Source organism: Balaenoptera physalus, assembly GCF_965194825.1.
Source record: "Balaenoptera physalus genome assembly, contig: HAP1_SCAFFOLD_1923, whole genome shotgun sequence".
Classification (NCBI taxonomy): domain Eukaryota; kingdom Metazoa; phylum Chordata; class Mammalia; order Artiodactyla; family Balaenopteridae; genus Balaenoptera; species Balaenoptera physalus.
This window is the reverse complement of record NW_028124881.1, coordinates 1-22331: the sequence shown is the minus strand read 5'-3', so window position 1 is coordinate 22331 and position 22331 is coordinate 1. Positions and strand designations below refer to the sequence as shown.

The following is a 22331-nucleotide window of genomic DNA, read 5'->3' as shown; positions in this document are numbered from 1 at the left end:
TCCTTACTTTGCTAATAGAGTAACCCCTGCCTGATTCAAATGTTCTGTTTTCACCTGAAATGTAGGCAAATTGGGAAAATTTCGCCAGTCATATTAAGACTAGGGAGCAACAAAGAGTTGGACTTGTGAGATGTACTCACAAGTACGACATAATTAAAATATGGCAAGTGTCTGGGTTCTGCTATTATCACTGAACTATTCTGTATTCTTCCCTTCAGTTTTACTATTACATGATGAACATAAATTCCTCTCTGTTTATGCCACTGTAGCAGAGATTTTTTAAAATTTTCAGCTAAATGCATTTTACATTTTAAAAATATCAATGTATCTAAGCCAGAAAATAAGACAATAAATACTATTTTTTAAAAAAGATAATAAAGAGAACCATGAAATAAAATGGCAGATACACCCTCATTATAATACTTAACACAATAATAAATGTGCTTAACTCACATACCCAACAATATAGGTGAAGGTTCTATAATTAACAAACAAATATAAACAAAACCAAAAAATAACTTTTAAAACTTACAAACATGATCTGCAATTTATTTTCTATGAAACACTTTAATGGTTACATGTGGAAATATAGAATGGCAAAATATTTAGAGAACTGGAAAAAGATGCAGTAGATAAAGATGACTGCAAAGAAGAGCAACTTTAATCAAATTTAAAGCTAAATATCTTAATTGACAAAGAGGAACATTTATAGATATATTCAAACTTTCATCCAACTTTTATTTTTTCACTTCATGTAGTCCTGACTTGTTTGAAAACTTGAAGATACAGAGGCCATAATGTAAGCTACCATCCCCATTAAATTTGCATCTGATGGTATTCCTAGCTATGACTGGGTGTAATAATAATAATACACGGAATATTTACTTGAGCACTGGTCCCATTCCTTCCAAAGGGCTTTTCTCCTGCAGTTGTCTCTTCACTCTTCATTTCTTCCCTTTCTATACAATAATTATCCTAGAAACTCCATGAAATATTGCAGTGCATATGGTAAATGACTGAGGTAGCACTCAGAATCAATCTTTACCTCCTTCTAGTGTAAATTCCAAAACTAGAGAGGCTGAGATACTAAACATTTTATTTCCCAGAGCCCTTGTAATGAGTGTTTTGGATATCAGGTAGGTTCTACCACCTTGCTGCATCATGAGAGATTTGGAAGCAGCACTGGGATAAGAGTGTGTCTTCTAGCTCTTTTACTGTCAGGCAAGCACAGTCATAGAAAAATTGGAGGGATTTGACAGCAAAGTGTCCACCACGTCATTAGCTTAGTCTGGAGACTAGCTTCATTGCTGTTACGTGGTGATTGCAAGAGTGGTGGTTGCTTCGTAATCGTTAAATACCAGCTACCTTGAAGTCAGTAGTTCCAATGTAGGACTTAGGATTCCCTGCATTTAGGGAGGGGACTGTCTGGGAAGGATTCCCTGCATTTAGGGAGGGGACTGTCTGGGAAGAAAATTCACCCCAAATATTTCAAATGAACAACTGTAAATGGATTAATAACAGAGGTGTGGGCAGGGGTAAGGGATCACAGAAGGGATGTTGATGCGCCCAGCATTAGTTATGTCACTTGAGCTGAGGAGGCAAGGTGAATACAAAGTGTTACTGTAGCCCTGGGAGAGCTCCACCCCGGGGAAGCTCTGCTCGGCAAGAGCTGATGTCTTCTACTAGATTGATGTTGTTGTTTCAATATCTAATTACATGTCTCTTTAGTCTTAAAATCATTGTGTAGTGTTTCTATTTCCTGCCACAAAATCCTAAACCCCTAATTATAAAATTGCTGTCTTGATTCCACATCCTTACTGCATCATTTCTATGCAACTCTTTACTGCAGCTGAAAAGTTTACACACTCCCTGTCTCCATTTCTTCTCTAATTTTCTATTTGACCCAATCCACAACGAGTCATCCCTACTCTTTCGCCCTCACCTTTCTTCAGATCAGGTTCTTGTCAAAGTCACTAGTGGCTTTCATTTTGCCAGAAACAATGATGAAATTTTAGTTCTCATCTCTCTGAACCCTTGAGTAGAAACTTTCTGTAACACTCTGTTGTTTCCTCCACTCTTCATGAATTCACATAATCCATCACTGAATAACTTTCATCATTGCAATCTCTACATATCTGAGACCTTCCCGGTTGCAGTTCTCAGACCTCTTCTCTTCCTTGTCTTTACTTGCTCTTCAACTAATCTCATTTAGTCCCATGGTTTTAAACACAATCTCTATTCTGATGATTCACGAATTTATATCTCCAAACCTTCTTCCCCTTACATTTAAGACTTATATAGAAATGTCTCCTCAACATCTATATTTGTATATCTAATGATTATTTCAAATGTATTGGGCTTGAAGCAACTTGATCTTTCCACAACTACCCAACTTTCTAAATGGTATTTCCACATTTTCTCATGTTCAGGCAAAAATATTTGGAGTCATCCTTGATCTCTTTCTCTCTCATACTTAATAGAAAATATGCCAGGAAAGGCTGCTGGATCTATGTTTAAATTCATTCAGAGGCTCTCCACCTGTCACTATAATCACAGCTAGCAATTTGACCCAAGTAATCATAATAACTTTGCCTGGATTACCAAGACAATTTCCTATACTGTCTCCCCATGTTTTACCAATTTTACCCTTTATTCTTCATACAGAATTCAAAATGGGCCTTAAAAGCTGTAGGTTAGGTTGTGTTATTCCTCTGCAACAAACACTCTAAATGGTTCATATCTCACTCAGAGGAGCAGCCAAGTCATTCATTCCACAGACTAAAAGCCCTACATGAACAGCCAGCTATTTCTTTTCATATTTCCCTACCTTATCCTGCCCCAGCCAGGAGGGGCTTCTTTATTTCCCTTGAATACCAAACTTGCATTTATCTCATGCACTTAGTACTTGCTATTCTCTCTGCTGGGCTATTCTCCTAGAATATGTCTGGTTCACTTCTTCACATTTTTTCTCAATATCCTATGTCAAATACCATTTTGCTTTTGATCTCCATTTCTTAAATTGCCTGTATGGTCACTTGGTATATTGTTCTTGTGTGTTTGTGTGTGTGCATGTATGTATATATATATTTCTTTGATGCCTCTCCTCCAGCAGTAAAATGCAAACTCCATGAAAACAAACACTGTAATTCAGGGCTCATAGTAGGCAGAATTCTAAGATGGCTCCCACTGATACCCACCTCTTTGTTTCCATGTCCTGTATAATCCCTTCTCATTAGTGCAAACTGGGCCTAGTGACTTGCTTGTAATGAATAGAGTGTAACAAGAGTTATGGGATGTTACTTCTGAGATTAGGTTGCAAAAGACAGTTGATTTCCACATTGCTCTCTCTCTCTGTCTTTCTGTTTCTTTCTCTCTCTGGTTCTTCTTGGGTACTTGCTCTAGTAGAGCAAACTGGAGGGACCCATATGGCAAGGAACTGAGGATGGACTCTAGCCAATCACTAATAAGAAACTGAGAGTTTTGTTCAACAACCGTTGAGGGACTGAATCCTGAATCACATGAATGTGCTTAAAATTGGATCCTTTCCTAGTGAAGTCATCAAAAGAGACCAAAGACCTGGCTGACATTTAAAAAAATTTTTTATTGGAGTATAGTTGATTTACAATGCTGTGTTAGTTTCAGGTGTACAGCAAAGTGAATCAGTTATACATATACATATATCCACTCTTTTTTAGATTCTTTTCTCATATAGGCCATTATAGAGTATCGAGTAGAGTTCCCTGTGCTATATAGCAGGTTCTTATTAGTTATCTCTTTTATATATAGTAGTGTGTATATGTCAGTCCCAATCTCGCAATCAAAGCTATCATGAGGTATCACCTCACAGTGGTCAGAATGGCCATCATCAAAAAATCTACAGACAATAAATGCTGGAGAGGGTGTGGTGAAAAGGGAACCCTCCTACAGTGCTGGTGGGAATGTAAGTTGGTACAGCCACTATGGAGAACAGTATGGATTTTCCTTAAAAAAACAAAAAAAGAACTACCATGTGACCCAGCAATCCCACTCCTGGGCATATACCCAGAGAAAACCATAATTCAAAAAGATACATGCACCCCAATGTTCATTGCAGCACTATTTACAATAGCCAGGACATTGAAGCAACATAAATGTCCATCAACAGAGGAATGGGTAAGGAAGATGTGGTACATATATACAATGGAATATTACTCAGCCATAAAAAAGAACAAAATAATGACATTTGCAGAAACATGGATGGACCTAGAGATTGTCATATTGAGTGAAGTAAGTCAGACACAGAAAGACAATATCATATGATATCGCTTATATGTGGAATCTAAAAAAATGGTACAAATGAACTTATTTACACAACAGAAGTAGAGTCACAGATGTACAGATGTAGAAAAGAAACTTATGGTTACCTGGTTGACATTCTGATTGTAGCCTGTGTGAGATTCTGAAGTAGAGGACCTGGGTAAGCCATGCTAAGACCCTTGACTCTCAGAAAATGTGAGAAAAATGTTGTTTTGCTCCAATAAGTTTTGTAGTATTTGTACACAGAGCATAAATAATGAAGTGCTATATCCCCTCCATAGAGGAAATACTCAGCAAATACTAGGAAAATCATATTAAATTGTCATTTTTAAGGTAAAAAATGTTCAAATGTCAATATTTTCATCAACTTTAACATACATTTGTTGAATGGAGTAATGAAGAACTTGCAGAAATGCAAACAGGAACATAAAAGTATAAAGTTCCTTAAAGAACTTAAATAATTTAAAGTAGTACTTAACTCATTTAAAGTAATTAAGAGGTAACCAGGATAACTTAGTGGAAAAAAAACAGTGGTTTTGAATGTCATTTTTCCAGTTTCTGGCAATGAGATATTTGGTAAATTATCCTCAAATATTTTTTTAATGGATAATATTAAAGGTCATGAAGAACCTAGTGGCAAGACGGGAATAAAGACACAGACCTACTAGAGAATGGACTTGAGGATATGGAGAGGGGGAAGGGTAAGATGTGACAAAGTGAGAGAGTGGCATGGACATATATACACTACCAAACGTAAAATAGATAGCTAGTGGGAAGCAACCTCATAGCACAGGGAGATCAGCTCTGTGCTTCGTGACCACCTAGAGGGGTGGGATAGGGAGGGTGGGAGGGAGGGAGATGCAAGAGGGAAGAGATATGGGAACATATGTATATTTATAACTGATTCACTTTGTTATAAAGCAGAAACTAATACACCATTGTAAAGCGATTATACTCCAATAAAGATGTTAAAAAAAAAAAGACAAAAAAAAATTATTTTGGAGTATTGTTATGAAGATGAAGTAATAAAAACTAGAGAGCATAACTAGTTTACTGTTTGACATAGTGAGTTTTTAAAAAATAAGTACTGTTCAAGAAAAAATATTGCTTTATTTTACTATATGTCAATATAAATTTGGGGGGGTTTTACCATAATATGAGGAAACTGAAAAATAAAGAAAGCCAGCTAAATATTTGGTATAAAAATATTGGGCATAAATAATCTTTCTTTACACAATCCACTTTCTAACATTAATCATTTATAATTTTATTTGGAATATTTATTTCTATAGAATCAAGATAAAGCTCTTAGAAGTTATTTAATCAATTAGATTTAAGGTCAATATTCTCAGATAGCCTCATAGTTCAAAAGGAAATGATTATCTTAGTTTGAATCAAAGCCATATATTTAGGTTCAGAATTAGACTTTTCAGTAACAGCTTCTATAAAATATTCAAAAGCTAGAAGACATTTATCTTAAATGTCAAGTAAGGGACACACATTTTAGAAGCAAATCTCGGTGATTTATGTCTGATGCTTTTCTATTTTTTGTTAATACAGATATATTAGTAAGTTAAAACTTTAACAAAGGATAAAGAAAAATGGTGGAAGAAATCTCTTTATATTTAAGAAAGCTATGAGAAATATTTTCATGATGGTTGTCCAAATAGAAAAACAATACTAATTTGGGGAGCATATCCTTATGTCCGGAAAACATAGGAAATATGTATGTATAGTATATGTCTGTCTCATTTGAGGAAGACGGTGAACATTAACTGCTAATGATCTCACCTTATATTCACAAATTTTGTTAAAACAGTTTGTTCTCCGTTATAAATATTTATATACTATGTTTTGCATTTTAAAATTATGTGAAACGCCAAAATATTTTATTCAATTTGTATGATTCCAGATATGCCTTTCTTTCAGTAGACATTTGAAATATACAGAGTATGGTTTCACATAGATAAGAAATGTAAACTATTGCCTGAATTCAATTCAATTATAACTAAACACAACTATTTATGAAATTGAAGAGCATATTATGATTATGAACTAAATATATTAGTATGGTATGGACATTGGTGACATATAAAGAATGAAAAAAATATGAATAAATATGTAAATGGCACAATCATCTTAGAATGCTAGAAAATATTAATATTATTATGGACTTTTATGCATTTGTAATTTTTTTGCTTTAGTTGTAAAAAATGTAAGCCTATTGACAAAATTTGTATTTTTATTTATAAAACATTAGGTTGATTGTAAAATATGTATGTGTGTACACACATGCACAGAGTACACATATACATATATACATATATGTAAACATATTAAGACATGTATACATACATAAAGTGGACAGTACATTATAAAATCACACTTGCATAAAATATCACCAAGAATGACACAAGAAATTTAATAACTGGATTGACTTTGAGTAAATAAAGTGGGTGACTGAAGTAACAATACTGTGATATAGAATGTTTCCTGTCTAACTGTATCAGTCATTCCTTACACTACAATTTAAGTTCTTGAGCTCTCACTGGTGCAGTCTCAGCTTGAACTCTAACTGGCTTCAACTGGTAAAATACAAAATGCTTCTGCCTTATGTTCATAACCCCCCCGCATTTGGCTCTCTCACTGGTGCTTCTCTGTAGATTTGAGATGCGAGATCCCCTGGGATCCACCCATAACTGCACAACCAAAACTATAGGTGAGTTATTAACCATGCGGTGAACTCTTGATAAATGAGAATTGGAGACAAGCAAATTAATTCTTTGCTTTTCTTTTGGCTCTCCTACTTCCCTTGCCTCACTGGCTTTTTTTCACCTTACCTCTATTCCCTGGAATTATAGTTCCTAATAGAATGGTAGTATATAAACTTCTACTGTGATTTCTGCTTGTTGGGGGGCATATAGGCCAAGACAGTTGGTTCCAGGAGTGTTCTTAAAACCAAACCCTCAGGGTGGAATTTTGGAACTACATTACTCATGGTCCTGATGGCAACAAGTTGGTCTTAGTTAACCCCTGGCATCTGTGGAGTCATGATTATTATCATTCTCAACTATTATTAATTGAGATCAGTACATTTGGCAAATGACCTGTTGACATATGCAGTAACTGTGGGGCTTGAAGAGTAACCGACTCAGTGATAAGAAACATTGTCCAAACCAGAGTCACAAGGATTTTCTCAGTTTCTTGTATCTTTTCTTATAGGGGTTTTATAAGTTTTAGCTTTTACATTCACATTATAATCCATTTTGAGTTTTATTTGTTTGTTTTATGGTGTGATTATTGGGTTGAGGTTTAGTGTTTTCCCATCAAGTTGTTAAGGCAATATTCTTTTAGAAGACTAATCATTCCCAATTATATTGTATGGTAGCATTTGTTGAAAACAAGTTGACCAGATATATGTGGATCTGTTTTGGCCTCTCTGTTCCTCTCTGTGTACCTTTATGTTCATCCTAATACACCCCATCCCCCTACCCCTAACAAAATCACCATCTTGATTAATGGAGATTTTTATTAAATAGCAATTTGGTAATATAAGTTCTTCTACTGGGTTTTTCCTAATGAAAATGTTATTAACTATTCAAGGTCCCTTGCATCGTCAAATAAATTTTAGAATCACATATATGTGTGTGTGTGTGTGTGTGTGTGTGTGTGTGCGCGCGTGCACATGTACACACACACACATAAAGTGGGTGGTGTTTAAATAGAAAATGCAAGGAGTTTATAGATCCACTTGGGGAGAATTGAAGTCTTACTATGCTGAGTCTTCCAATCTATGAACACAGTACATGTCTCCATTTATTTGGGTCCTGTTAATTTTTTCTCAGGATGGTTTTGTAATTTGCAGTGTACATATTTATACATATTTGTTAAATCTGTTATTACATTTTCATCTTTTTCGATATTATTGTGGGTTTGAATCAAATTATACTCACCATAAAGCTAATGTTGGTAGAATTTTTATTTGTCATAAGTGATCCATTTATTCTCCACAGAAAATTTTAGTGTTCTTTTTTGTTTTTGTTTTGTTTATTTTGTTTTCTTTATAACATTCCTTTGTGTGGGTTGTTCCTTAGATTTTTTTTTTTTAATTGTCTATGGGCCCTTTAATTCTAACAGCTACTTTTAAAAAATTATGTAATTAATCCCCATCTTTTCTTCAAATATTTTCTTGTCTGTCTTAAATTTTACTTCTTTTGAGTTTCCTGGTTTGTTCTTCTGTGCTTCATTCTGGGTGGTTTCCTCAATCTTGTGTTCTTATTCACTTATATCTTAACTCTGTTTGCTATACAGACAACTTATTGTGTGCTCTACCTCTCCAATTATGTATTCTAAAGCTGATTATTTGCTAATTTATAATTATTGGCTGACTAATTCTAATGTTGCTACAGCTGATGAAATAGATAATCTAGAATACTGTGTTAGACACTGCTCTGTCAACAACATACAGGAAGGAAAGCTATCGTACTGTTCATAGCATCCCCAGAAAGCTGTCTGTAGTAAAGTAGATGAGTCTTTGGGTGGAAGATACATAAAATTGAAGAGGAAATCACAGTTAATTAGATCTCAATTCATAAAACAACTTAAATTCAGAATTTCTCCCTGCACCCCAAAGTTAGACAGTTTATGAGGTGAAACTTACTAAATGGCAGTTGACCATAATTGGACTATAAGGGTGACTGCTAGTTATCACTTTGTCCACACATATTTGTCTCACTTCTAGTATACCTGGGCTATGTTCTGAGTTGGGGGCGAGGTCTGTGGTTTTAAACAATAATGGAGAGGAAGCAAGGGCAGAACTCAACAATTCCTTTCCTATTTTGTCTTCTTACAACTACTGTTTCATTTTTATCTTTGTACATATAAAAAGGTGGCTATTTTACACTTTTATTTCTTCTATATTTAGCTAACTTTTTCATTGTACTTCCTTAATTTTAAGAAAGTGTATTTAGCTATTTTTGTGGGTTTGAATTCTTATTCTTTTTTCCAACTACAAATTTTTAAATATGATTTTATTTCCATTTAATAAAAATTACCTTATTTTTCATTTTATCAGAGCTTCATTATTCAATAAATCCAATAATCTCCACATTGCATTGTAGATCACTCTGATCCAGTATTTTAATTCTACCCTTTTTTTAACCCCACAAATTATCATCTGTGCTATTACTGGTGATTTTATTTTTATTTCAATATAAATATTTACTAATATTTATTACATACTACCTACTCTTTTGCTTACTATTTATTCTCACATCTCCAGAATTCCTTCTGAGTTCATTTCCTTCTTCTTTCTGGATTCTGTCCTTTAGGACTTCCCGAGCATTGTGGAGATATTTGTATTTTTGTACTCTCTCTTTTTTGATCTCCCTGACTCTCTTTCTCCTTTGCCTTTGTTTTTTCTTTCTTGAGAAAACTGATTACTGATTCATTGGTACATAACTCTAGGTTAATCGTTATTTCCTCTCAGGACTGCAAAATATATTTCATCTGTTCTCTGTGATAATTATAGGTTTAATTTTTAAAATATATTTCCACTCATATGTTCTTTTGCTGCAAGTGTGTAACCTGTTTTATAGATATCTTTCACCAATTCTAGACACTTCTTAGCCACTTTCACTTCACATATTGTTGCTCACTTCTATATTTTCTACATTCCCTCCTTCTGTAGTTTGAACTAGATATTTTGGACCTCACTTTGCCCTCTTTTCCTTTTATTCCATTTCTAAACTTTCTTCCCTATTTTCTTTATCTACTTGGCATTCAGTAATTTTTCAGATATATCTTCCAGTTTAACTACTCTCTATTCAGCTATCATTCACCTGAGTTATTTAAACAACTTAAATATTGTCTTATTTTTAAAATCTCCTGGATTATTTTTGATTGTATCTTATTCTTTGAGCAATATTTTAATTATATTTTATCTTTCTGAAAATCCATAATTATTACTCTCAATTCTATAATAATAATTTCATTTTTTATTTCTTTTTCTGCTATCACTTCTTTTGTGTTGTTTCTCTCTGTGTTGCTGACTTTCACTGGAGAACTTACATTTGCTTGAATTTACTTTGTGAAAGCTTGGAAAAAACTAAGTAAGGATGTTGTTTTTGCCCTAGTTTGAATTTGAAGTTGCTTCTTTATAACTAAAGTGTTCTACTCATCTCTGTTCACTGATTTATGGTTCCTAATATAGACTAGTTTTTCTCTCCCACCTCATCTTCATTGCCACTTATAATATTGATATTTGCATTTTCTTCAAAATTAACACCACATGTTTTAGCTCACCTTTTATTTCTTACCAGATTTGCAATAAGGCAACATTATGTACTATTTAGGACTTAGTGTTCAAAAGCAGAATATTTTATCAAAGTGTCTGTTCTGCCAGATATAGTACCAAACCCATTTAATTATCTTTGTATGTGGCCAACTGCCTACTAGCAAACAAAATATGTTAGATAATATTAGGAGTGATTAGGATTAGTATTAGTGTGATTACCATATATAAAAAGATCTACATATTTATTTGAAGCAATATAAATTCTGATATTTTAAAAATTTTTCCTGTAAAATAAAACACCACTTATCATTAAAAAAATCACTAATTCAAACATAAGCTAATGAAATATTTTCAACTTTTTAGAACTCATACAATCGGATTTTAAAGCAGCACTTAATTTTTAATGTACACTCTTCCAAAGAAATGTGTTAGTTTGTACTTATTTGTATGTTTTGTTCATCTAGCGTGTATTGTAATGTATTCTAAAAGTGTGTCCTTAGAATCTCAGATTAGTTTATAAATTTATCAATAGAAAGGACATATTTCTTTCCAAATTTGGAATTACCTTATGGTATGTAGCATTCAATTTGGTAAAAAAAAAAAAAAAAAAAAAATGTAATTTTGCAATTCTTTTTCATTTTAATCATTTGAAATTTGGTTATTAAAATATGCAATATTTGGTGGCAGACATAAGCAAAGTAGCTGTGAATCATAAAATCTCAACTTCACAATTCAAAAAAAATAGAAAAATAGGCAAAATTCTCAGAAAAATTATGAAAAGGTAAAGAGTATATGTTAGTGAATTTTTCTACAGTAGCAAGTAATTCCCCCCAAATCCCATATCTTACAAGAAACATCCATACATTGTTCTCATTATATGCCAAGGTTGTGTACTACCTGTTGTAGCATTTTCTACTGTTTTGACCTTCCAGGATAGAAGTTAAAGTGATCCCCTACTTGAGATGTATCATTCTTTTTGTAGAGGAAAAGAGCATGAAAGCTGGCAAAATTTGCAATAAGTTAAACCTTTAGTTCAGAATTGTCCCATGGCATGCCTACTCAAAGCTCTTTGGTCAAAGCAAGTCACATGCCCAAGGCCCTACCTCAAAGAACATGTTTTCAAATTGCAATAGATAAGGAGATATAATCCTACTTCACAAAAGAGACGAGCAAGTATTGGATAAAATATAAATACTGACTGTAATAAGAGAAAACACACACAAAAAAACCAAGAATAGATTTGTTTGTACTACTTTTAAAAGAATAGGTATAGTAACTCTTTGTTTGTGATGAGAATGCTTGAGATCTTCTCTCAGCAAATTTGAAGTATACAATACAGTATTATTAACTATAATTACCATGCTGTACCTTGGAGCCCCAGAACTTTTTAATCTTATAACTGAAATTTGTACCTATTGTCAATTATGCCTCAATAAAACTGAAAAAGAAAGAAAAAAAAGGAATATATGCAGTTCTATAGCTGAACAATAATGCTATGTTTTCTTTTATAAACTATATTTATTTAATTGAAAGGATATGTATGTCACGCAGCCTCTACTCCATCCTCCATAGAAAAGGCTTTTGTTAAAGACTACTATAATTATTTAAATTCTGTTACCTAGAATTTAAGTGCGTGATTTGAACATTTACAGAATGTAGATCTTATAGGACTAAATTATTTTTAGTTAACGTAAGATGACTGGCACATAAAAGTGAAATGAAAGAAATCTATTTAACTTTGTTTTGTTTCCTAAGTCTAGGAATGTTTGAATTCCATAGCTTTCCCATGGAGAGAGATGACAACTGTCATCCCCTAGTATTGAAATTTGTAGCTTATGTTTTGTGTCTTTTTTCCTTCAAGATCCTGTCATGGTAGATCAGTAGAGTTATCAGCTTTCATTGTGCAAGAATATATAAAAATAACAGAGGGATAGCTAATAGTAAACTGTTTCAATATTTTCCAAATTTGAAACAATAACCATATGATATTGTTAGTATTACTTTGTTAACCTAATATGTCAAAAAGCTACACATTGTATCTATACAGAAATGTGGGACTCAGACTAACTAAATTCAGGTCAGTGATAACACAATTATAAACTAATTTCTAAAATTTAATTTTAGAAATTAAATTTTAGAAACTAAAAATTTCTAGAAAAATATAAAAATTTTTAGAAATTAAATTTTACTAATTTATGTATATAAAAAATTATAATGTACAAATTATTCTTCATAGCAAACAGTGGTTTTTCAAGAATTTTGTTAAGTTCAGCAGAAAATCTAGAATTAAAATATTCATTTATAATAAATAACCAAATTTCAAACTCCAAAACTACGGTTTTGGTGGCATTGCTGATGATTTCACTGTTTCCTTTATGTCATTCTATTTACTGTTTCTAGATCTTGCTCACAATTCTATGGGAAGAGCTATATATATTCCTCAGAATTACATGTTTTAAATAATACTCCGAAAGGATATTTATTAGTGTTTCAACAATATCATGGTCATGAAAATTCTCAGGTCTCTTGCTGTGGGTTCACACTTCTGGAAGCATTACCATACCCATGTCTAGGATGTGCTTCCCAGACTGCCCACCAATCAATGACTGAGGATGGTAGATACAGCAGAGCCAAGACACGCCTGACTCTAAAAAGCATGGTTTGAGATTTCCCATGGACCTGGCCAAAGCTTCCTCAAATCTAAACTACAGTCTGAGCCACATCCTGCCCAACTCCCCTTATTTCTCTGTCTCATTTTAAGGGTTACATCCCTGCATGAAAGACTGGAGCCTCTCCTTGCCTGCTCCTGCCTCTTCGCCTTTATCTTTTGCAGGTATCTCCTCAATAAAACCACATTTAATTCCCTTTAGAAGAGCTTAACTGACTTAGGTAGCAGGAAATGGTTCAAGAAAAAGGTGGTAGATTATTCTTGGGTTACTTACTGCCTGGCAAGCTAGGGAAATGTCATTTTGTGTGGTAAGTGGGCTATGGATTGTCTCCAGTATAAGATGGAGTCCCAAATGCTCATGATTTCACTTGTGGTGACTGGAGAAAATGGTCCAGTGAAGAGGACTGCCATTACACTTACAGTGATTCAGGCTTTTGAAAGATTTGGGGGACAATACTGCCTTTAAGGAATGAGGAGTTGACTGGTTTTTGATGACCTGTATTGATGTCCAGCAGAGAGATTATAAGAAACTAGGGCCATTGTTGGTAAAATCTAGGATGCTGAATTGGGGGACGGGGACATCTGGATAGACTCTCTAGACAGATGATCCTGAAGAAGTTGTCTGTGCTGGAGCCCTGGAATCCTCAGAGTTCACAGAGGTGACTCACCAAGTCCTTCCTAGTGAAAGCTAACAGTTTATGCCTGACAGAGAACACTGTAGTAGCCTCTCTCACAAGGGCAACAGGTGAACACCTTTCCTCGAGAGATTCATTTCTTCTCCCGTGGGTCACAGGCTGGGAATTAACATTAAATTGCAACCTAATCCAACTGGAATGTGTTGATAAGAAAGAGCATACACACTTATAGAGGAGATATAAGAATTAGCTTATATTAGCAGGAGTTCAAGGAATGACCCAGGGATTGCACTTTGGGGGTACTTGCTGAGTAGGCCAGAATATAAGACTGCATAAGCAAGAATTCTCAGGACATGAGGATTTAACACTCAGGCAAGGGCCCCAGAAAATAGAGCTATCTCAACACTCTAGAAGAATGAAGAAAGAAATGTCCCATGTTGAGCAACAGACATAGCTGAGTTGCCATGACAGAATAAAGAGGCTACAGGAAGAGAGAAAGCTGGATAGAATAAATTACGTGAGTCCAGAAAACCTACCAGAGGAGAGGTTTTCAGGAGGAGCCAGAATACATACCATTCGCCAGGGCCATCCAAACTGCATTGATGAGCGGCATCGGCAACACAACAGGTTAAGTGGTAGCGCTCTTCCGTAAGGCTGAGTTGATGACGAGGGAGGCAGTAACAAACTTGGAATTGTTAATCTATGGATCTCAAAATAACAGGAGTGACCTCCAATGTCAGAAAAGCAGCTAAGGTTCATGTGACCTAAAGGTGGTGGTAAAGATAGTGAGCATCGTGTTCCAAAGGGCAAAAGAGACAGGCAGCCAGCTTGGGTGCTGTTAACGTCTTACAGCAAGAAAATGGCACGCATGGCGGAGCAGAAAGAGAACCGTAGTCACTCCAGTAAAAAGTCATAATTCTCTACTCAGTTTCTGGAACTGTGTCTATTTGAAGATCCATAGCTCATTTATTGGTGAAGAGCCAGATAGCTAGAACAAAGGGTTTTTTGCAACAATGCAGTCAGTACATATGACAAGGATTTCTTCAGTTCTTCCGCAGAGAGACATATGGCCTTTTCCTTAGGTGACAGTAAATTAAGGAGAGAGCTACAGTTTGATTCTGAAGGCTGTCTGCTGGCAGAATTCCCTTAAGAGGCTAATTAGCTATGGCCCACCCATATTATAGAGGGTAATCCGTTTTACTCAAAGTTTACCGATTTAAATGTTAATCTCATCTAAAAAATACCCTCACAGAAACATCTAGAATAATATTTGACCAAATATCTGGTTGCCGTGGCCTAACTAAATTGATACAGAAAAGTAACTATTCCTTTATGTAATATTTTTTCTGTCTTCATTTTCTCCTTCCTCTTCTCTCTGTTCTCTTCTTTCTCCTTCTCCTTCTTCTTAATATCCTTATGCCTTTGTTTGTGTAGAAAGGAGATTAAGAGGTAATAACCAAGAAAGATACATGCAAACACTAATCAACTGCATTCTTATGGTAACCTATAAAGATCAAACTGTGAGAAATCATGATTATTATAAAATAGTGTTATTAATCATGACACAGAGGTTTTGTGTGAAATGAATATTTTGATTTTATATTTTTCACATGCTGATTCTTAATTTACTTCCCAATTAACTTACAAAGTTTTTCAGTTTTTGACGGCAACGATGATTTTTTTAAAAAAAAGTGTTACTCATAGTTTTCCTGACAGCAATATGCAAGAAAAATGCTATGTTTGATAAGTCTGAAACTTACTTAAAAGATTGCAGTCTTTACTTCTGTGTTCTCTGTTAAATGTCAGCTATGTTTGGCCATTTACTTAGAGCTAAAATGAGTAGTCAGTTAACCTGATAAGATATAATTCACAGTGCATTTTTCAAGATGATCTGAGGGAGAGTCAGGTGAGGTCCCCAAAGCAAGTTGTGCATTCCATTCCTGTTGTTTCATATACTGAGAACTGTTGTTTCGTGAAGAAAAATTCAATCTACGCTTTTTATTATTTATTTTTCTTGTTATGTAAAGACATGCAATAATATTTAGAAAGGGCTAATTTCTACTTCATGCACTTTGGAAAAGAAGAAGTATGGAATGACAAAACCCTAAACTTTTAGCTAGTTGGCATAACTTACTGATGGGAAAATCTTGATACATTCATTTAACTAAGAAGTATTTTTTGTGTATACTATATCAGGTCAGGCACTGTACTATACAATGAAATTATGGTAAATATAAGGTACATTGTGTGCTTCCTCTTAAAGCTTGTAGACTATGGAAAAGAGATAGAAATAAAAATGTCAAAACCATTATTATAGAATGGGAAGTACGGGGTGTTATTCCCTGGGCCCCTAATGAAGAGTCAGGGAGTTTGATTTATTCAAGTATAATGGAATATTTAGAAGACAGGAAAAAAATATTCCTGTATCAATTGGTAGAGAAGTCACTAGTATTTTTGTGTCTGGGAGAAAATGCAAACTATCTTTTGGATTACCATTCTTTTTCAGACTTTTCCATGGCCTGGACCCTTCTCAGTGATGCTGGCTTAAAGGGATTAGGGATCTTTTTGCCCCAGGAAAAGTTACAACAGTGGTGGCAATAGCTAGAACAGATAGTGTTACATCCTGTTGCAGATACTCCTTGAGAGGAGGGGATGATGTTATCACAGATTATGAACCTGGTATCTTCTCTTTGGACGAAAAACATGATTAGAACCTCTTTCTAGATTGTCCAGAATGAAGTCCACTCACATTAAAGGCTCCAAAGACCTCAGAGGGGAACTCACGAGGAAGCAAGAGGGCATCTTTATTTGAGATCCAGAAATATCTCCAGGACCTGTTGGTTTGTCTAGATTATTCCTCTGTGGTTATGTTTTGAGTCTTTGCAGCACCAGCCACCCAGGCACAGTGGCAGACCCCCAAAACAGAGACTGGATGTGACTGTGCATAAGAGTTCTAGCCTTGGACAATAAGCGTGAGCCTTTGTGGGACCCTAGAGAATCTTTCCAGGAATATGACTCACTAGATGAATCATCAAAATAGAGACCAAGATTCACTAGAGTGTGCTAGACATTTTTTTTCCAGTTAAGGTTTATTGGAACTCTGTGGTCTAATTTACAATGCTCCAATCTTCCAGCAGTCAAGGAAAATTTTTGCAGCTGATATTTTTGTAATTTGGAGCTTCCGGCAAAGGGAGGCAGCTTCCATCCAGACGTGCCCCTTGGGGTTTTGGACTCCCTGGGGTTTTAATGACCCTGACATAACTAGTAGGTACGCTGCTTTTATTTTTTGTTTTGTTTCTGTTGTTTTGGTTGTTGTTTTGTTTTGAAGACAAGGTGTTAGAAACCACAAACACTTTTTTGTTTAATTTTTGTTGAAAGAGGGTAAGATTTAACTGGGTTGGACATATACACTATCCACTGGGGTGGGAAAAATTACTTTAAAGTTTTTTAATATAATATATATATATATATATATATATGTATAGATATATAGACACATACATACTACTGTATTTGAGGGAGATCTGATTATTGTTATAGTAACCTCTAAATACCTGATCAAGTATTTCAAAATGATTTGCTCAGTGGTCTGTTTAAAATTGTAATTTGAGTTTTTCTTTATAATGAAAATTCCCTGTAAATATTTCCTCTATGTCTGTATTTAGAAAGTGTTATTTTTGAAAATTAATTATACACGAGTAGACCTGTATGTTTATGTTACCTGAAAGATTGATTATAGTAGGTCTATCTATACATTAGACTAAGCATTGAGGGGATGAATATCCTTGTCTGAAGTTTCCAAATCACGTCAAAGAAATAGAGCAAAAAATATATATGTAATTAACAATGATACAAAAATATTGGTCACTTTTTACATTTCATAAAGAATCATGGCTACAGATGATTTTAAAGTATTATTACTATTTTTAATTTCAGGCAGTTTTTATTTTATTGGAGTATAGTTAATTTACAGTGTTGTGTGAGTTACAAGTGTAGCAAAGTAACATTTTTTTTGTAATACAGTTTATTACAAAATATTGAGTATCGTTCTTTGTACTATACATAGGTCCTTGTTGTTTATCTATTTTATATATAGTAGTATGTATATGTTACTCCCAACTTCATAATTTATTCCTGCCCCCCACATTTCCCCTTTGGTAACCATAAGTTTGTTTTCCCCTTTGGTAACCATAAGTTTGTTTTCTTTATCTGTGAGTTGGTTTCTGTTTGGTAAATCAGTTCATGTGTATCATTTTTTCTTTTTTTAAGTTCCACACTCTAGTGATATCATATGGTATTTGTCTTTCTCTGTCTGACTTAACTTCACTTAGTATGATTAACTCTAGTTCCATCCATGTTGCTGAAAATGGCATTATTTCATCTTTTTCATGTCTGAGTAGTGTTCCATTTTATATATTTTTATATATATACATATATATATATACCACATCTTCTTTGTCCCTTCATCTGTCGATAGATATTCAGGCTGCTTCCATGTCCTGGCTATTGTAAATAGTGCTGCAGTGAACACTGGGGTGCATGCATCTTTTTGAATTATGGTTTTCTCCAGATATGTGCCCAGAAGTGGGATTGCTGGATCATATGGTAGTTCTATTTTTAGTTGTTTAAGGAACCTCCATACTGTTCTGCATAGTGGCTGTACCATTTTACATTCCCACCAACCGTGTAAGAGGGTTCCCTTTTCTCCACACCCTCTCCAGCATTTATTGTTTGTAGACCTTTTGATTATGGCCATTCTCACTGGTGCGAGGTGGTTCCTCATTGTAGTTTTGATTTACCTTTCTCTAATAATTAGCGATTTGAGCATCTTTTCATGTGCCTGTTGGCCATCTCTATGTCTTCTAGGGAGAAATGTCTATTTAGATCTTCTGCAATTTTTTTCATTGAGTTTTTCTTTTTATATTGAGCTGTGTGAGCTGTTTGTATATTTTAGAGTTTAATCCCTCATGGGTTACATCGTTTGCAAATATTTTCTCCCATTCTGTAGGCTCTTTTCGTTTTGTTTATGGTTTCCTTTGCTGTGCAAAAGATTTTCAGTTTAACTAAGTCCCATTTGTTTACTTTTGTTTCTATTTTCATTGCTCTAGGAGGTGGTTCCAAAAAGATTTTGCTACAATTTATGTCAAAGTGTCTTCTGCCTATGTTTTCCTCTAGGAGTTTTATAGTATCCATTCTTACATTTAGGTCTTTAACTCATTTTAAGATTATTTTTGCATATGATGTTAAAGAATGTTCAATTTCATTCTTTTACATGTAGCTGTCCAGTTTTCCCAGCACCACTTATTGAAGAGGCTGTCTTTTCTCTACTGCATATTCTTGCCTTTGTTGTCATAGATTAATTGACCATAGGTGGCTGGGTCTACTTCGGGGCTCTCTTTCCTGTTCCATTGATCTATATTTCTGTTTTGTGCCAGTACCATGTTGTTTTCATGACTGTAACTTTGTAGTATGGTCTGAAGTCAGGAAGTCTGTTACCTCCAGCTCCGTTTTTCTTTCTTAAAGTTGGTGTGGCTAATAGGGGTCTTTGTGTTTTCATACAAATTAAAAAATTTGTTGTTCTAGTTCTGTGAAAAATGCCATTGGTCATTTGATAGGGATTGCGTCGAATCTGTGGATTGTCTTGGGTTATATGATCATTTTAACAATATTGATTCTTCCAGTCCAAGAACATGGTATATCATTCCAACTGTTTGTGTCATGTTTAATTTCTTTAATCAGCATCTTATGGTGTTCAGAGTACAGTTCTTTTGTCTCCTTAGGTAAGTTTGTTCTTAGGTATTTCATTTCTTTTGATGTGATGGTAAATAGGATTGTTTCCTTAATTTTTCTTTCTGATCTTTTGTTGGCTTTAAGTGGGCTTTAAGGCTTCAGTTCCCCCCTATACTCCTGGTCTAACCACACACCTGGGGGGGCCTTCAGGCAGATTTTTTTAAAGCTATTTGAATGTATATTCAAGGGCAGCAACAAATCTCTCATCCTTGGATTTAATACATCTTTTTATTGCATTATAGATGAATTTACTTTACAAGATAGTTACTTACCTTTGCTGTGATAGATTCACCAGTTCTTTTATAATAAGTTTGGTTCAGCTCAGCATCTAAATTCTACAAAATTAGTCTTGCTCATGTCCATTTAGATGAGCGCCTGATTAAAGTACAATGGCAGTCTGACTTCTTAATATAAACCTTTACATTTTTTTATAGGAAAGTTTTACACAGTTTAACACAATAAAATTTGATGCCATTCAAACACTATATATTTGTCTTAGTTTATGTTTTCATTATGATGTGCTTGAGTTCTAAGGTTTGTGTAAGTGTATAAAGATTTCTAGTAGCATTTTCCCCAGAATAGTATTTTAATTTTTATAAGGAACTTGAAAATTAATAGTTAGTATATGAGGAGAAACATGTGAAGAATAAAGAGGTGAATAAAGATGAAAAATTAAAAATTGAGGATAATAATGAGGATGTGAACTAAAACACTGGCTGCATTGTCTTCTATGAATAATTTTCCAGACTTTACTGAGTATATCCATGTTTTCTCATTCTTCTCAAACATTGGAAGGGCTTTCTTTCTTTTAAATCTCTCAGTAATTATTCTTGTTATCCTCTACTAGTGACTTATGAAAGAAATTTCTCCTGCCGTTACTTGATTTTCTCTGTTTCCTTAATCTCTTCCTGTGTATTGGATCATCACATCAACATTCAAATATGCTCTAGAATCTCTTACCTCAAATAGAAAAAAAAAAAAAAGACAGTAAAAATATTAGTTAGATCTCTGAAATAAATGTCTGGTCCAGAAAATAACTTAATGATATGAATTCTGGCACAGGCATCACCTTCTTAAGTCCAGGGAAATGTCTTTCTTTTATTTTTTCCTCCTCTAACACATTACTGTGCATTGTCTTATTGGGACAAGCTACTAAATCTCTCCAACCCTTCAACGTGTCATTGAATTCATATTCTGCAACTTCCTGTCCCAATAATGTTAATCTCACCATTTCTTTTATCCCTTGTTTGATTATCTAGAAAGTAAAGATAATATCTGTAGCAGACATAAGTGGTTGCCTACCTCACTTTCAATCTCCCTACTTGGTTATTTTGTTCATGTTTTTAATTCTCTCCCATAGGACTCACTGTTAAATCCTGCGTACTCTAAGCTGATCATTAAAATCTTATTCTCTTTGCCAGTGATAGATGTAGGGATGATTATGAAACTTTGATCCTACCCTAAAGATAAAAAATATATTTTAATCATGGTTAAATTTGTATTCATCTTCATTTACATTTGGAGAAGTCTGCTGGAAAGAGTCTGGGGAAAGTTTCCCCTTTAAAAAAGAAAACTCACGCAAGAAGAGTTACCCACATTTTCTACTACACGTTCTCATGCTTACACACAGAGTCATAACCATTTTACTCTCATGAAGGGAGGAAGGCTGAGAACAAAGGTGCTGAGGAGGGCAGGTCAGAAAATAACGAAAAGAGCTGGGTTCTTGATGACATCATTCAGCCATTGAATTAAACAACCCTGGGGGTGCCTGACCTTTAGAGTCTTTGCTATATGAGGTAATAAATTTTTCTTACTGAATTGGGATTTTCTATTTTTTTCAGGCAAAAGAATCTTATATAGTGCAGTACTTACCCACAAGTCTGGTGAGATGATTTAATAAGTTAATTCACATATACCACATAGCAGAGAGCTTGGGACATAAAATACTTAAAAATGGAAATTATTACAATTGAATTTTCCCCTCTTCCTCTCCTTCTTCTCCTTCTTCTTCTCATAGTATTAGTATTAGTAATAATTAGTACTGTTTTATTTTACGATTTCATGCGGTCTAAGTAAATTTAATTTCCCCAATAGCAGTACCATGCATCTTTATGAAAGAAAACAAGAAACACTATCAAGCAATTAGATAAACACATAACATTTTCTGTAGTTTAAGAATCATCTTTTGGCTTACAAGATTTTCAAATGTAGGGGATTTTAAATGCCTCCTCCGTTCTTCATTACCTGCTGAGTTATCCATGACCTAAATATATGCCTCATCCTTATATTTTTACCATTAGACTCATATGCCTCCTTCAGGGGTGATGCATTCTACTCAATAATGACAGATAATGATATAAAATTTAAGCAAATAGTAATGTTATAAATGGACCTTAATCATTTCAAATCTTATGTTTCTCACTCAGAAAGGACCAAGCTTTCCAAAATAGTAGTGGACCAGATGGAAGAAATGTAATATTCAAAGGCAAATCTATATACGTTACTTCAGATATATCAAGTAAAGGTAAAAATGGATATTTGTTTCTGAAGAGAGATGAAACACCTTGCTAATTTTCATTAAGTACTTAGTCTTAATGAATTTCACTTAAATCATACGTAATTTTTAAATAGATCTTTATTGGAGTAT

At 34.2% G+C, this 22331-nt stretch overlaps 1 long non-coding RNA gene across 6 annotated transcripts in view; it reads left to right on the top strand.

The window, feature by feature from the left end:
* The window catches only part of LOC309654084, a 75092-nt gene extending 52883 nt beyond the window's left edge, over positions 1–22209 (top strand). For 4 of the 6 annotated variants that reach the window (XR_014259815.1, XR_014259816.1, XR_014259817.1 and 1 more), the window contains one exon: positions 22111–22209. This is a non-coding gene — a long non-coding RNA (uncharacterized lncRNA). Of the gene's footprint in view, positions 1–6959; positions 8642–22110 lie in introns of those variants that run through there. The other 2 variants (XR_014259819.1, XR_014259820.1) reach the window with 1 other exon arrangement.
* The last annotated feature ends 122 nt before the right edge of the window (positions 22210–22331 follow it).